This window comes from Elaeis guineensis, chromosome 13 (genome assembly GCF_000442705.2).
Source record: "Elaeis guineensis isolate ETL-2024a chromosome 13, EG11, whole genome shotgun sequence".
Lineage (NCBI taxonomy): Eukaryota > Viridiplantae > Streptophyta > Magnoliopsida > Arecales > Arecaceae > Elaeis > Elaeis guineensis.
Window position 1 is genome coordinate 78597152 of NC_026005.2, and position 17734 is coordinate 78614885.

General features: G+C 38.7%; 1 non-coding gene across 1 annotated transcript; it reads left to right on the plus strand.

Moving 5' to 3' along the window:
• The first annotated feature begins 8108 nt into the window (after positions 1 to 8108).
• On the plus strand, positions 8109 to 8215 carry LOC114912935 (small nucleolar RNA R71). The gene has a single exon (XR_003798948.1). It is a non-coding gene; the product is annotated as a small nucleolar RNA R71 (small nucleolar RNA).
• Positions 8216 to 17734: the final 9519 nt, after the last annotated feature.

A 17734-nucleotide genomic window follows, 5' to 3' on the forward strand; every position in this document is an offset into this window, starting at 1 on the left:
TAGCTCGCAATCTCAGATCGGAGGTGTAACAGTTTTGTAGCAAGGTAGAAGTAGTATCCTTTAGTTTTCTTTGAGTACCCTACGAACAAGCATCTGTCGGACTTTAGTCCAAACTTGTCTACCTTTAAATGCTTGACATAAGCTAGACACCCTCAGACCCTAAGGTGTGAGAGCACCGACTTACACTCAGTCCATATCTCATATGGAGTTTTATCGACAGACTTGCTGGGTACCTTATTCAAAATATAGCAGACAGTTTCTAGAGCATATCTCCAAAAGAAAATTGGTAGACTCGCAAAGCCCATCATAGATCAGACCAGTCTAACAAGGTTCGATTCCTTCTCTTCGACACCCTATTATGTTGTGGTGTTCCAGGAGGGATCCACTGTGAAAGAATCTCATTCTCTTTCAGATATGTCAGAAACTCACTATTAAGATATTCATCTCCTCGGTCTGACTGAAGGATCTTAATACTCTTTTCAGTTTATTTCTCTACTTCAGCATGGAATTGTTTGAACATTTCAAATGATTCTGACTTATGCTTCATAAGATAGACATACCCATACCTCGATAGGTCATCTGTAAACGTAATGAAGTAGTAGTACCTCCTCTGGCACTTATGTTCATAGGTCTATATACATCAGTATGTATTAGACCTAGGACATTGCTAGCTCTTTCACCTTTTTCTTTAAAAGGTGACTTGTCATCTTACCAAGTAGATAAGATTCACAGGTAGGCAATGATTCACAATCATCTATCTCAAGGATATATTTCTTGATCAACCTGTCAATCATATTCTTGTTCACATGACCAAGCCTACAATAATAAAGATAGAATTCACTGACATTATCTAGCTTAGGGTATTTACTAACTGTATACATTACACTAACAGGTCGTGATATTATGTATATATCATATTTTAATTGTCCACGCATAATTATAGTATCATTCATAATGATATCATAAAAATTATTCTTTATTATAAACTTGTAATCAAGTTTGGCCAAAAGACCTACAGAGATGACATTCGTAAAAAAGGAGAGACAATAATGACAATCATCTAACATGACACTACTAGACTTGAAGACAGGCTGCAAAGTTTTCAAGGCCAGAACTGGAACAAGACTTCCATCTTCAATGTTAAGAAACTGCTCACCCTCTCGAAACTTTCTACTTACATATAGTTGATGCGTGTCGTAGCACACTAAAATTAACCCTACTCACTACTATATAGATAGGGTGAGTCGGGATTGTATCCGCAGGGATCTTAGTTGATTATTTCGAAAATACAAAAGAAAAAAATAATAAATTGTAAGAAACTAAGAAAGAAGTATGAAAATTATAATAAAATTACTTTTCATTAATCGAATAAAGAAGCATACATAAAGAAAAGAAATAAAATTACAATACAAGATAATAAACCAAGTTGATCTTCTTACTGCATCCGATGGTGGATGTGTTTCCTTGAATCCTTAGTCTTTCTCCGTGCAGACAGCGACAAGATGACTGAAAGGCTTAGTCTAGAAACTCCAAGGAAGAAAGGTTGATGGAAGTGGATATGTAGAAGAGAAAAGATAGCGGCACTAGGATTAGGATCTCTTCTAAATTTGATGAGATGTGAAAAAAAGATCTGTGGAGGAATATGGTATCGTACTAGAGTTAGTACCTCCCCTAGACTTATGGAAAAGAAGAAGAGAGAGAGAGAAAGAGAGAAGCTTGAAGAGAACTTAGGGTTGGCTTGATTGAAGAAGATAGAGGCCTTGGGATTCTATTTATAGAGTGGGGAGGCTAGGGTTTCATGAAAAGAAAGATGGGAGCATGAATAAGAACCTTTGGATCTTCATATTAATTCTTCTCTGTTGATCTTTAAGTCGTGTTCACATTAGAATAGGAGCTGGTTGTCTGGTTCACTCAAGTCTGTTCCAATTTGAGTCATATGAACCTAAACTCCCAATTACATGCAAAATAGACTAGAGAGCATCAAATTTTAATAAAATAACATCAATTATTATAATATTTAGTACCTCTAGCGATTTAAATTAAGTATTCATCACATCCCTCAACTTGAACTTTTACTCGTCCTCGAGTAAAATAGATACATTAGTATTGTGTACCAAATTATCCTTTAATCGAAAATTATCCTAGACATTCCTAACTGTAGTGGATATCCGGCTAGACCATTAATGAGGTACTTCATTGGATTATCAATTCGACCCAATTAATGATTGAGTATTAGCCATAGAAATTTTTAAAGATCTTCTTTTACTAACTTCCCACTCTACTCTTTAAGTCCTCTAACTTGATGTGAGGAGAGTTAATTGTCTTCTTACAATTTAGTTCCCTTATTCTTTCTCTTTTTTTTTTTATAAAAATATTTACATATACAGTTAGTGCAATGTCCTAACTGCTTAAGCTTTCTAATTGACTCTTGTAGCGAGCTTTAGGCCAATGACTCTCAAACCAGTTGGTTTTAGGACATTAGGTGTAAAATACCCCTCAGGCTTACTGACTCGAGTCAAAAAGACTACGAGTTAAAAACTAACTATACAAGAGATTTTTTCATATTCTCACCTTTTGATGCGAACAACAACACTTACTTAGGCGAAATGATCGGTTACTTAGTGAAAAATGCTAAAAACTTCTTTTGTAATAAAAAGAGATTTTTTCATACCTCGACCTTTCCACCCATACCCCCATAAAGTAGATTCTTCATTGAAATGGTAGGAAGAGGGTTCTAAAATTACTTCAAAATTTAGTTGGTCTAAATTCTCTCATTAATTGGGCATTCTTAATAATTATTTTCTCAATATCTCTAAAATTATCTAGATCGTTAATCACTCATTGATTAGGGTGCCTAGTTAACTTCAAATCTAGATAAAATTTAGATACACAAAACTAATTATTTCTAACCATACTCGAGGACTTAATTAAATTAGTTATTCTCCCTTCCAACTTAATTTTTATTATCTCCAATAGAAGAAGAGAATCATAATAAAGCTAAAATAGAATGTAACAAGGAAGGACACCACCTGAGTTTGATGTGTGTAATCTTAATTGAGAGATCCTTCATCGCTGGGCATGGTGTGTTCTTGACTCCATTAATCATGGTGCTCTCTCTCAATTTGGCTAATTATCTTCCTCAAAAATTTTTATAAAAAAAAAAAAATTGGACAACTGAAAAATAAAATATTGGGTTGCCTCCCAACAAGCGTTAAGTTTAAGGTCTTCAATCAGATCAAGCCAAAGTTTAATTGTAGACTGGATCCTGCAATTCAATTGAGTCAACTTGCTCACCATCTTTGATGTCATCCACATAATATTTCAATCGTTGGCCATTTATTTTGAAGATATTTCTCTGTTTAGGATCTTTGATTTCAATTGCTCCATGAGGGAATACCTGAGTTACGATATATGGTCCATCCCAACATGAACGGAGTTTTTCAAAAAATAGTCATAATCTTGAATTATAAAGCCACACTTTTTGATTAGGTTCGAACATTTTTCATGAAATATATTTATTATGATAAGCCTTAGTTCGAGCCTTATAAATTCATGAACTCTCATATACTTCATTGCGTAGCTCTTCTAATTCATTTAATTGTAGTCTCCTATTACTACTTATATTTTTCATGTCAAAATTGAATTACTTTATAGCCCAAAATGTGCGGTGTTCTAGCTCTATTGGTAGATGGAAGGCTTTTTCAAAAATGAGCCGGTAAGGAGATATTTCTATTGGGGTCTTGTATGCAGTACGATAAGCCCATAATGCATCGTCTAATCATCCAGACTAATCTTTTCGATCAGGCCTAACCGTCTTCTCAAGAATTCATTTGATCTCCGTATTGGAGACTTCCACTTGGCCACTAGTTTGGAGATGATATGGTGTGGCAACTTTGTGAGTGATTCTGTATTTTTTCATTAAACTTTCAAAGTGCCTATTCATGAAGTGTGCACCTCCATCACTAATAATGGCCTTTGGGCAACTGAATCGACATAAGATGTTTTGTTGAATGAATTTGATTACCACCTTATGATCATTCATCCTGGTTTTCATAGCCTCAACCCATTTAGATACGTAATTTATCGCAACCAAAATGTATTCGTATCCATAGGATGGAGGAAAGGGGCCAATAAAATTGATTCTCCAAACATCAAAAACTTTCACGACTAAAATGGAAGATAGGGGCATCATATTTTTTCTAGAAATGTTCCTCATCTGCTGATAGCACAAGCACTCAAGACAAAATTTATATGCATCCTTAAATAATATCAGCCAGTAAAATTCACTTTGTAATACTTTCACAGTCATTCTCTTCCCACTGAAATATCCCCTGCATGCATAAGAGTGACAAAAGGTAAGTATACTTTGATACTCACTCTCAGGGACACAGCGTCGAATCACTTGGTCAGGATAATGTTTGAATAATTCAGGTTCCTCCCAATAATAATGTTTGACCTATCAGAAGAATCGATCCTTCTCTTGTTTTATCCAATGGAGAGGAACTTACCCCATTGTCAAATAGTTAACGATGTGGGCAAACCATGGGATTTAGTCAGAGGAAGTTGCAAAAAGTTGTTTGTCAGAGAATTTCTCCTTAACTTCATCTATACTCATTGTATGATCAACTAAGATTCTAGAAATATGATCAGCGATCGTATTTTCGGAACCATTCTTGTCTCGAATTTGTAGATCAAATTCTTGAAGCAGAAGGATCTATCTGATCAATCATGCTTTAGCATCTTTCTTTGAGAGCAGATATTTCAGAGCTGCGTGATCAAAATATACTGGAACCTTAGACCCTAATAGATATGAATGAAATTTATCAAGGGTGAATACCACCGCTAGTAGCTCTTTTCTATCATGATGTAGTTCAATTGGGCATCGGATAGAGTTTTGCTAGCATAATAGATCACATGTGGCTCCTTATTGATTCTTTGACCTAAGACAGCCCCTATTGCAAAATCGAAAGCATCACACATGATTTCAAATGGAAAGGATCAATGAAGAGATTTTATTATGGGTGCTGTTATCAGGGCTGCTCATAATGTGTGGAAAGCTTGTAGACATTCTTCATTAAAGACAAATGGTGTGTCTTTGGTTAGTAGATTGCACAAGGATCTCGATATTTTACTAAAATCTTTAATAAAGCGTCTGTAAAATCCAGCATGATCTAGGAAGGATCGTATTTATTGAATCAATGTAGGAGGTGGTAATTTTGAAATGACCTCGATTTTAGCTTTGTCTACCTCAATCCTCCTTTCAGAAATAATATGTCCCAATACGATTTTTTTTCGAACTATGAAATAGCTCTTTTTCCAACTTAAAATCAGATTTATTTTCGTGCAGTGCTTAAAGACTTTGGAAAGATTATGAAGATAATCCTCAAAGGAGGTTCCAAACATGGAGAAATCATCTATGAAAATTTCGAGATATTTATCCACCATATCCAAAAAAATGATCAAAATGCATTGTTGAAATGTAGCGGGTGCATTGCAGAGCTCGAATGGCATACATCGAAAAGCGAAAGTGCCATAGGAGCAAGTGACGGTGATTTTCTTTTGGTCATCTAAAAATATAGATATCTGATTGTACCCTAAATAACCATCTAAAAAATAAAAAAAATATTGACCCGCTAGCCGTTCTATGATTTGGTCAATGAAGGGTAATGAAAAATGATCCTCCTAGTAACAGTGTTTAGTTTTCTATAGTCAATGCATACTCACCAGCTAGATAGTGTGCGAGTGGAGAATAATTCACCTTCTTCATTCTCCACCACAGTAATACCTAATTTTTTAGGTACTACTTGGGTAGGGCTAACCCATTTCTATCGGATATGGGGTAGATGATTCCAGCATCTAACCATTTTACTATCTCTTTCTTCACTACTTCTCGCATGTTTGGGTTCAGTCTTCTCTACATATCTCGATGGGGTTTGGCATCTGCCTTGCAATAAATGTGGTGCATACAGATGGAGGGGTCAATTCCTCTTAGATCGGTAATGGACCAGCTGATAGCCTCTTTATTTTTCTTCAGAACACCAACCAATTGTGCTTCTTGATCTGGGGTCAAGTCTGATGCAATGATCACCAAGAGGGTGTCATTAGGTCCTAGGAATGCATACTTAAGTGTGGCTAGAAGTGACTTTAATTCTAGCATAGGTGGTGATTCTAATGACAGAGCTGTGGGTGTATTGGCTAATACAGATAATGGATTGTACTTGATTATCTAAGGGGGAGTAGTTTCATCATTTGATGTATCAATTAGAATGTTTACTTCTTTGCTATCTCTCTCCATATCACAGTCATCCACTCTAAAGTATGTCAAATGGGTATCTCAAAAATCATGTACAAAAATTGTTGATGTTGCTTCCTCTATAATGTCCTCAAATGTATCTATCTCAAAGCAACTATCCATTGATGGTCCCTGGGATGCACTGAACACATTCAGTCTCAGTTTCTTATTCCCAAATGATACGTCCATGACTCCTGTCCTACAATTGATGCACGCATTTGCCGTAGCTAGAAAGGGTCTGCCTAAGATAATGAAAATTTGCCTTGGATTGCCACTCAGTTCCATGTCAAGGACTAGAAAATTAACTGAAAAATAAAACTCATCTACCTTGACCAAAATATCCTCGATCATCCCACATGATGTCTTAATTGATCTATCAGTTAACTATAGAGTGATCGATGTGGGTTTCAGTTCTTTGAATCCAAAAAGTTCATATATCGAGCTAGGTAAAAGGTTTACACTGGTCCCTAAGTCCAGGAGAGCTTGTTCTTTGTGAAAGTCTCCTATAATGCAAGAAATGGTAGGTGCACCTGGATCTTTAAGCTTTGGAGGGGTAGCGTGTTGAAAGACAGAGCTAGCTTGTTCGGTTAGACATACTTTCTTCGAAAGTTATGATCGTGATTTATGTTTTTGGGTGCACAATTCTTTCAAAAATTTTGCATAAACTGAGACCTATTTGATTGCATCTAGAAGGGGGAGATTAATTTGGACTTGCTTAAATAATTCTAACATCTCATCAAGTCTTCCTCCCTTCTTATCCACAAGAGTAGGGGCTTTTAGGGTACTTGAAAATGAGATTTTAGGTAAGTAAGATGATTCTGGTGTAGTTGGTCTATTCTCTACTTTTGTATCCTCCTTGCTGTTAGGTGATTCGGGCTTTGTCTGAGGTCTAGGGTTGATCTCATTGGTTTTACCCGTATGTTCAATGACCTTCCCACTTTTAAGAGTCATGATTGATTTGGCGTATTCAGAAAAAGTTTCTAGAGCATTGGAGCTCTCAGCCGTGAATTGCCCTCTTGGGTTGCTCTCAGGTTGGCTTGATAATTTTCTTCCTTTCCTGCTACTGAATGCGGTTGCTAGTTGACCTATTTGGATCTCTAGCTTAGCAATGAATTTCATGTGGGAGTTAAGGGTCTGGATGTTGACTTCTAGTCATTCTAGTGCTTTTAAAACCTTCTCCTCAAAAGTTGAGCTGTGACCAGTGGTAGACGGTTGAGGAGCATTTTGGACCTGGTGGTATGATCCATGCCTATTTATCAGGTCCTGATAGTTAGGTCTAGGTACAGCAGGGCCAACCACTGACTGTGGTCTCCAGAAAAAATTTGGATGGTTTCTCTAGTCGGGGTTATACGTGTTTGAGTATGGATCATTTTTGGATCTACGAACTTGTTGGGTTTGAGCTTGCTGGACCTGCTCATGTACAAACTCAAAAAATTGAGGTGCGGTTGGGCATTCACTAACAAAATGGGTTGGGCTTGCACACAATGCACAAACATCTTGGACTGGGTTAGGTAGAATCAGAGAGTGTCCAGTATTCAGAAGACGGTCTAATTTTTGAGATAACTTATCTACCTTACTGTGGATATCCATAATATTTTCAATCTGATAGATTCTACCTCTTTTTTGTTGAGACATGGGTTGTTCTCTAGAGGTGGCAGACATGTGATGCAGGGAGTTCTCATTAAGTGTTTTAAAGAGTTGCCAAGCCTCATCCTCACTTTTTAGCATGAATGTCCCACCACATGATGCATCGATCATTTGTCGGTATTTCTCTGATAGACCATCATAGAAATATTGAACAAATTATCATTTGGGGACAGCGTGGTGGGGACATTTACGAATAAGGTCCCTTAACTTTTCCCATGTCTCATGAAAAAGTTTACCATCCAATTGAAAAAAACTAATGATGGCTTTTTTAATTTTATTTGTTTTTTCAATTGAAAAATATTTCTTGAGGAACTCTCTCTGAAGATGGTCTCAAGTCGAAATGGTTATGGAATCTAGGGAGTTTAACCAATGCTTGGCCTTGTCCTTAAGTGAGAAAGGGAATAGTTTCAATCTGAGGGCATCATCGAAGAAGTTTTAGATTTTTACTGTGGAGCATATCTCAAAAAATTCATCTAAGTGTTTATACAGATCCTCATTCATCAGTTCATAGAATGATGGTAGCATTTGAATAATGCTAGACTTGATTTCGTATTGTGCTGCCTCCACAGGAGGAGGTTGGATACATGGTGAGTAGGTGTAAGATGAGGGAGTAAAATACTCCCTCAATTATCATGGTGGGTCAGTCTCTTGTTTTGGATCTATGATTTTGATTTGGTTTGTTCGAATCGTTCTTTCTAGCTCTAGATCTCATGGGTGTAAATCAGGTTGTAATGATCGACGTCCTAGCATGTATCCTAAAGATCTCACCAACTTTTAATTTTAATTTTTTTTTTTGAAGAGAAGAGGAGAAAAAGAGGAGGAAAAAGAGTTCTAAAGAAGAGAACCTAAAGAGTTCTAATACTAAGAAGATAGAAAAGAATTAATTAGATTTAATATTTTTAGTTAACAATCAAGTGGTTCAATCAATCCTATCTATGGGTTATCCTAGATCTAGACAGCTCCTAACTGCCAAGGTCACCTTCAAGCACTCTACATAGTAGACTAGTCACTCAACTGGCTAGATAAGTGTAAGATTGGTGGGAGTCCCCCCATTGCTTTTCTTGGATACCAACTGTGTTGGCTAGATAAGTGAATGGAATTAATTAATGAACCACCTTCCTTCAGAACGTAATCTCTGAACCACTTTCCTAGACACCAGTTAAACTGACTAAACTGAACCCGATCCAACTTTTAAGATTCCTTATCTTACTGAGCTCGAGGATCCTTAGGGGTCAACATCTAATAGATTTTAAATTAGAGATTTAAATCAATGCAATTGCAAGATGGTGGTTTGTGGGTCAAGAAAGGGTGATAAAATCTCCACCTTATGTTGATTAGGGTTTTGCCCTTAAAATTTTTTATGAAAATATGCAATGTAAAAAGAAAAAGTATCCAAATATGTTAAGTGGCTTTTAAGATTTAATTGGTTTATTTATATTAGTCAAGTGTTATGTGGTGTCTTTGTATTCTTTTTATATTATGTTATCTCTAAGCAAGAAGGAATAAAATGTAAGTTTTAAATTAGGTTAATTAGGTATGAGAAGATCTAGTAAATCTAATTAAATAGAAAGTAAATAATGCTAAGATTAAAAGACAAGTAGGTAGTCTACAAATAAAGCAACAAATCAAATCTACTTTTAGGATAATAAATTATTTTAAGCTATAGAAAGCAGTAAATCACTAAGAATAATGGGTAATAATAAATAAGACAACTACTCACTATGCAAATAAAGTAATCTCACAATTAAGAATAAAAGATAACTACGTAATTTAAATAAAAGGCAAAGAATCTAATCTACTTAAGAAGCAGAAAATCACTAATTATATAAAGTAGTAAATTATTCTAATCTATAGAAAGCAGTAGATCATCAAGCTATAGAAAGTAGAAAATTTTTCTATACATACAAATAAAGAAATCTAGATATAAAATAGTAAATCTACCATATATGAAAAGCAATATAAGGCAAAAATTTTTCAACAAAATAAATAAAATATAATTAAATAATTAAAATAAATTAACTAACAATAAAAGGTAAACTACTAATCAGCAAAGTATGAAAAGTAAGAGTACAAGAGAAGGACATAATCAACTAGAAATATAAAGCAATAAAGCATATAAGGCAGTCAAGCAATCTAAAGTAAGAAATAAAAATCTAAAAAATAGTAAAATATTTTTTTTATTATTTTATAATTTTTTTTGATCTTTTTTTCAAAACAATCACGTCAAGATCTCCGACAATGGCGTCAAAATTTGATGTGTGTTGTAGCACACCAAAATTAACCCTACTCACTACTATGTAACTAGGATGAGTTGAGATCGTATTCATAGAAATTTTAGTTGATTATTTTGAAAACATAAAAAAAAAATAATAGATTATAAAAAACTAAGAAAGAAGTATGAAAATTATAATAAAATTACTTTTCATTAATCAAATAAAGAAGCATACATAAAGAAAAGAAATAAAATTATGATACAAGATAACTAAATCAAGTTGATCTTCTTGCTACGTCTGATGATGGATATATCTCTTTGAATCCTTCATCTTTCTCTGTGCAGACAACGACAGGATGACTAGAAAGCTTGGTCTAGGAACTCCAAGGAAGAAAGGTTGATGGAAGTGGGTATGTAGAAGAGAAAGGATAGCGGCACTAGGATTAAGACCTCTCTTAGATTTGATGAGATGTAGAAAAGAGATCTGTGAAGGAATATGGTGTCGTGCTAAGGTTAGTACCTTCTTTAGACTTATGGAGAAGAAGAAGAGGGAGAGAGAAAGAGAGAAGCTTGAAGAGAACTTAAGGTTGGCTTGATTGAAGAAGATGGAGACCTTGGGATTCTATTTATAGAGTAAGGAGGCTAGGATTTCAAAAAAAGAGAGGTGAGAGCATGAATAAGAACCCTTGGATCTTCATATTGATTCTCCTCCATTGATCTTTAAGTCATGTTCACACTGGAATAGGAGTTGGTTGCCTGGTTCACTCAAGTTTGATTCAATTTGAGTCATATGAACCCAAACTCCCAATTACCTACAAAATAGACTAGAGAGTATCAAATTTCAATAAAATAATATCAATTATTACAATATTTAGTGCCTCTAGCAATTTAAATTAAGTATTCATTAATAGTTCCTGCAACAAATTGTATATATTAATAGGACTTTCGGTATCTAATACCCAGGTAGTAGTATCATGAATAGAAAAATTATAAGGAGTTATCATATATGTATCTTGTGAAGCAACCGATTGCTTCTTTCTCTTATTTTTAGGCCTGTTTGGGTCAAGGGTAGCTATATAAGCAGCACAATTTTTTTTTCAATGATCTAGCTTCTTGTAGAAGAAGCACTCTATTTGACTCTTGTCAACTTTTGATGGTTTGCTCTGCTTAGTATCGGCAGCACAGGATTTCTGCATTTTTTTCTTCTTTTCTCTCCTAAAGGATCAACGCCCTACAGATGAACCTCCCACTAAATTCACTAGCTCCTTCTGGAGCTGGTGATCCTTCTCAAAAATCTGCAGTAATCTTAGCAAACTATGATAGTTCACCGCAAGCTTCGTCATTCTATAATGACTGAAAAAGGATAAGTAGAATTTTGATAGCGAATTGAGAATAGTATCCTTGCCTAACTGTTCATGCAACAAAAAGTCAAGTTTGCTAAGGCATTTAATCTACTTAATCATGTACAGTACATGATCGGTGACTGAAGCCCCCTCTTGCATACGGGCATTGAACACTGCATAGGAGGTTTGTGTCTCTCTGCATCCTCAGAGGTGCCGAAGGACTCATTCAATATTTGAATAATCTCCTCAGGCTACGCGTCCTCAAACTTATGGCTAAGTTTGTCGTTCATAGCTGCCCTTATCACATAACGCACGGTCGTGTAGTCATTGAGCCACTTCATGTAAGTGTCTCTTATGGCACCAGGAGCATTAGCTACAGGTTCTTCAGGTGCCTCATCCGTAAGGATATATAAAATTCTCTTATGCTCTAAAATGATCTTCAACTTTCAATACCAGTCATCGAAGTTAGATCGGATGAGCTTGTCACTGTCCAACAGCGAATGGAGGGATAATGTGTTGGCCATAACTGAAAAAAAATATAAGCCTTTTAGTATATAAATTATTTTTAATCCTAAAGATATGAACTTTAGTCTAAAAATCCTCCCACTATGTTTATGAATTGATAGCCTCTACCTCCAACTCGAGGAATTATACTAATTTCTTAGTGGGTACTAGAATCCACACGGACTGTATTCGGATCCGAGTGTGGCTCGGTCAACCCTAGTGCATCTATGGGTAGATTCATAACTAATTATTTCTCCAAACAACTTCTAGTAATTAGGTTTTGCCTCAGACATCCCTTCAGCAGGCATGTGGTGCCTCCACTGAAAATTCCGATTAGGTCCAACCATTAAAATGACATACCAAGTACATCCAACAAATGGATGTCTAGGTCCGAGTGTGGCTCGACCAATCTGGGCATTGATTTGAGGGTACATCTTAATGGTCATATAATGAATGACTATTCCAATACATAATAGATACCAGGTAGGGGTGCCTCCAATGCTTATTTGGAATATTGGACTCATTATCACGCACCTTAATGGGAGGCTATGACCAAGTTATCTCATAACTTTATCATTTTATGGACCTAATAATTTAGAAGATTTGATTTCATTGATATGAGAATAAGAGAAGAAGTCGACCTGCAAGCTATAAATCTTCCCACTGACTTCACCAAGTCATGTAAAGGATTAAACAAAAGCTGGTCTAAAGATACCTAAATTAGTCACACTGATTCACCTTAATGGTATGGGTCTGCACAAATCGACTAATAACCTAATCAAAATATAATCTACCATATTGGCCAGGTAAGTGAGATCAGTGAGAGGGATGTGCCCTTAACCCACCATAGATGCATCTAGGTGAATAGCTCTCAATTAAAAATTACTTGATTGAATCTGCCAAACTTACCTTAGATACCAACTGGTTAATTAGTTTCGATGATCCACTAGAAGATTCAGACTCAACTATAGAGCTATGATTATGATCCATTTATTAGGATCAAATACATGGACTTGATCAAACTTCAACTATTGAGATTGATTTAGAGAAATACTGACCTAATCTAATTCAACACTTCATTAGATTTCATCAATTTCTCTACTTAGTCCATATGTATTTCTAACCCTAGGTCTAACTAATTAGAAGGATGTGATTCAAGCTAACCTATTGCCCATCATTTTATGTGGTGTCTTAATGATCTTCAATTCTTAAATCTAGATCATTCAAAGCTTAATTCAAAATTAAATGTATGAAACGTGTGTTTCAGTCTGTAGAACTACTCTACAAGAAGTTTAGATGAAGCATACCATATGTTTCAATCCAAGAAAATAAATTTTATAATATATTTAATAATTAAACATACATAGGTATGATCTAAACTTTATACATACATCTCATACATCATAATAACTTTTAGATCAATACCGATTACATCATATGTAACATACAATTTAAATTTAAAATAATTTTATATCTAAATTTTATTCAATTATAATTTATTATAAATTATTTTAGATCTAATATAAATATATTTATGATCAAAATAATACATAAAAATTTATTCATTTTTCTTTTTCATGAAATCGGATCACAATGACACCCTTACACATCATAAGAGAACCCATCGAATAGGCAAAAAAAAAATTAATCTCTTCAATCTCCTATGATTGGATGGTCTGACGATCTCATCAATCTGAGTACTAGGTTACTAAGATCTAAAATCTAATTTCATATATAATTATATCAACATGTAATTATTGATAAAATAATTTTGTGTCATGAACATATCTTTGATCTTATCAATTATATTCTTCATCTAATCTAATTAGATTTGATGTATCATATATATTATATTAAATCTAAAATATATCTTATACTAATTATAAAACATCAATTTTAGATTTGATATCATATAAAAAATTAATTAGATGTAAATATGAATGCATAAGGAATAAATTTTTGATAAAATCTATTTTTATGTAGTGCTGAATTCTGATAGAATTTAAATCTAAATATCCATCAAAATGGATCTAATTTAGATCTAAAATAAATTTTACTTCATAATAAAAATAAAAATATTAAAATTTTATTAAAATAAATTTAAAATAGATTTTAATTTATATTGTTATTCCATCAAAAATTCAGCAATAGTAGAATTCTTTTATAACAAACTTATAACAATCTTAATCAACAATTAATTAGACTCATCCAATCCAATCAAAATTAGATAAAAAATTTTATATAAATATATTTAAATCAAATTTGATATCTCATAAATAATCTTAATTATATCCTGTTGGTGCAAAAATTCGCTTGTGCCGGAGAAGCTGGAGTCAAGGAAGTCGCGGTCGCCGCCGGGACCTGCAAAGGAAGTCTAAACCGGAGGTGGGGTTGCTCCGGCAAGACCCTCCGACGCTCAAGTTAGTTCTCTGCCTCAACAAGAATGGAGTGCTCGAACGGAGAATTTAGCAGAGTTTTTAGATGAAAGATGAGAGCTTATCGAATAACGTATCTGAGGTTTCCCTTTTATAGACGGAGAGGGCAACAGATTGATAGCGACGCCTGTAACCGTCTGGTAGTGGGCCGCCCAGAGTCAGGAGAAATTTATTGCGGAGAATAGTGGAGCGGGGTCGTGGCTATTGCTGTAGCTTGCCATGCGGGATCAGTTACGGGGAGTGGAGTGGTGTCCACTGTCGTGGCTCATCTGGGGGTGGTGGAATCGCACAGGATCCGCCGCAGGGAGTGGAGCAGAATCATGGCCGTTAATACAGCCTGTAAGGGAGTAATGGGGTCGCGTAGGGTCCGCCGCAGGGAGTGGAGCAGAATCATGGCCGTTAATACAGCCTGTCAGGGAGTAATGGGGTCGCGTAGGGTCCGCCGCAGGGAGTGAAGCAGTGTTGTCCGTTATTGTGGCCCGCCAGGGGGTCCAGACTGGTCGATCGGAGCTTGGTTGGAGTCGGTAGCGAGGTCCGACACCCGTAGAAGTCCGGACGAAGTCTACTTGCAGTTGGGGTCGTGGGCAGAGTCCGGCTCCCGCAGGAGTCCGGACGAAGTCTGTCTGCAGCCGTTGGAGTCGAGGACGAAGCCCGGCTCCCGTAGGAGTCCGGGCGGAGTCTTCCTGCAATTAAAGTCAAAGACGAAGTCCGGCTCCTATAGGAGTCCGGACAAGGCTTACCGGCAGTTGATGTTGAGGACGAAGCCTGGCTCCCGTAGGAGTTCGGGCGGAGTCTACTTGCGGTTGAAGTTGTCGGCGGAGTCCGGCTCCCGTAGGAGTCCGGACGAAGTCTGTCTGCAGCCGTTGGAGTCGAGGACGAAGCCCGACTCCCGTAGGAGTCTGGGCGGAGTCTTCCTGCAATTAAAGTCAAAGGCGAAGTCCGGCTCCCGTAGGAGTCCGATCAAGGCTTACCGGCAGTTGATGTTGAGGACGGAGCCCAGCTCCCGTAGAAGTTCGGGTGGAGTCTACTTGCGGTTGAAGTTGTCGGCGGAGTCCGACTCCCATAGGAGTCCGGACGAAGTCTGTCTGCAGCCGTTGGAGTCGAGGACGAAGCCCGGCTCCCGTAGGAGTCCGGGCAGAGTCTTCCTGCAATTAAAGTCAAAGGCGAAGTCCGGCTCCCGTAGGAGTCCGGACAAGGCTTACCGGCAGTTGATGTTGAGGATGGAGTCCGGCTCCCGTAGGAGTTCGGGCGGAGTCTACTTGCGATTGAAGTTGTCGGCAGAGTCTGGCTCCCGTAGGAGTCCGGACGAAGTCTGTCTGCAGCCGTTGGAGTCGAAGATGAAGCCCGGCTCCCGTAGGAGTCCAGGCGGAGTCTTCCTGCAATTAAAGTCAAAGGCGAAGTCCGGCTCCCGTAGGAGTCCGGACAAGGCTTACCGACAGTTGATGTTGAGGATGGAGCCTGGCTCCCGTAGGAGTTCGGCGGAGTCTACTTGCGGTTGAAGTTGTCGGTGGAGTCTGGCTCCCATAGGAGTCCGGACGAAGTCTGTCTGCAGCCGTTGGAGTCGAGGATGAAGTCCGGCTCCCGTAAGAGTCCGGGTGGAGTCTTCCTGCAATTAAAGTCAAAGGCGAAGTCCGGCTCCCATAGGAGTCCGGACAAGGCTTACCGGCAGTTGATGTTGAGGATGGAGTCCGGCTCTCGTAGGAGTTCGGGCGGAGTCTACTTGCGGTTGAAGTTGTCGGCAGAGTCTGGCTCCCGTAGGAGTCCGGACGAAGTCTGTCTGCAGCCGTTGGAGTCGAAGACGAAGTCTGGCTCCCATAGGAGCCCAGATGGATCTTACCGACGGTTGACGTTGGCGACGAAGCCCGGCTCCCTTAGGAGTTCGGGCGGAGTCCCCCTTGAGGTTGGAGTCGTGGGTGGAGCCCGGCTCCCGTAGGAGTCCGGTCAGTCCTCCTGGAGCTGATTCTGCTGAGGACTTCGGCTGTGGTATTTTATACCCAACACCAGTCCCCCTACTTCCGAGTTTGAATTTCGAACGAAGGAAGTACAGAGAGATGGGCACAGTCGAAACCGTCCCCTCGAATCCTGCGCACCGCCGCCCCCAGATATTTTGGCATTAAATGTGCGCACGTCAGAACCCTTTTTTCGGTTAAGGTGACCTGAAGAGTCTTTCCGGAACTCCCGCCGAAATGTGATCCCAAGCATCGCGCTACGGAAATTTGCGAACAGTCAATCCTCGATAGCGGCGAGTGGGACACGCGGGACACGTGGCATGCACCAGTTGGTCTAGGGACACCCGCCGCCATAACTGTGCTAAGATCTGTTGGCTATTTAAACCCCCTACTCTTCCTTCGGGGCTTCATCCTGTCGAGAGAATGGCACCTTTCTTTCGTCTGAGAGCCTAGCTACTCAGCCACTTCCTCCGCACCGGTCCTTGCCGTCTTCAGCCCCTCATTCTTCTCTAAGGGGTTCCTACGTCATGTCCTCCACCCCGGAGGCCATCCTCGAAGGGATGTCTAGGGCTTGGAGGAAGGCGAGGAGGAGAACAGTGGCCGGTGAGTTCCCCGGTCATCAGGTGGCCGCTGAGGATCCCCGTCGTTTCAAAGGGGGCTCAAGGAAGAATTCCTTCAACAACAGGGGTTTAATAACGGGGGCCGCCGGTAAAGGTGTTCTGCCCGAGAATTTTGGAGTAGCAAGGCGGGGTGATACCGGTCAAAAGGGCAGAGCTGTCGTCACAAGCTGTGGCAGGATCCTTGACGCCGTCGGGGCCGAGGGACCAGAAGCGGTTGACGTCGACGGTGGGGCAGTAAAACTTGTTGCGGGGGCGGTGAAAGTAGCGCATGCCGACCTTGCCAGAGCGTTTTGGACGGTGGCTACCGCGGAGTATTCGGTGATGACGCATATCTCTGGCGCCACCGTTGCCCCCAGGGTGACTCTGGTTCCTCTTGAAACAGGTCTTCGTCGCCGCTGTCGTTGCCCTTACCGCCCCCGAGAATCTATCCCATCCTTTTCCCCCTGAGGTTGGGACTTCGGAGGTGGGGCGAAGCAAGGCGGGGCGAAAGCCGATAGGCCCGCCACACGCACTGGACACGAAATGGGAAGAGAAGTTTGCAGCTTGAAGCGGCTTCCGGTGTATCCTTTCCAAACCGTGTTCTCGATGTCGTCGATGATGTATTTATTATTTTTTTTTCTGGCCCACCGGGTCTTGTAACGTACACCTTGTTGGTTGAAAAATGAAAAGGAGATTTTGTTACCTTGTCTGCATCTTGCATCGAATAGTCGTCTGTCGAACTTCTTTATTCTT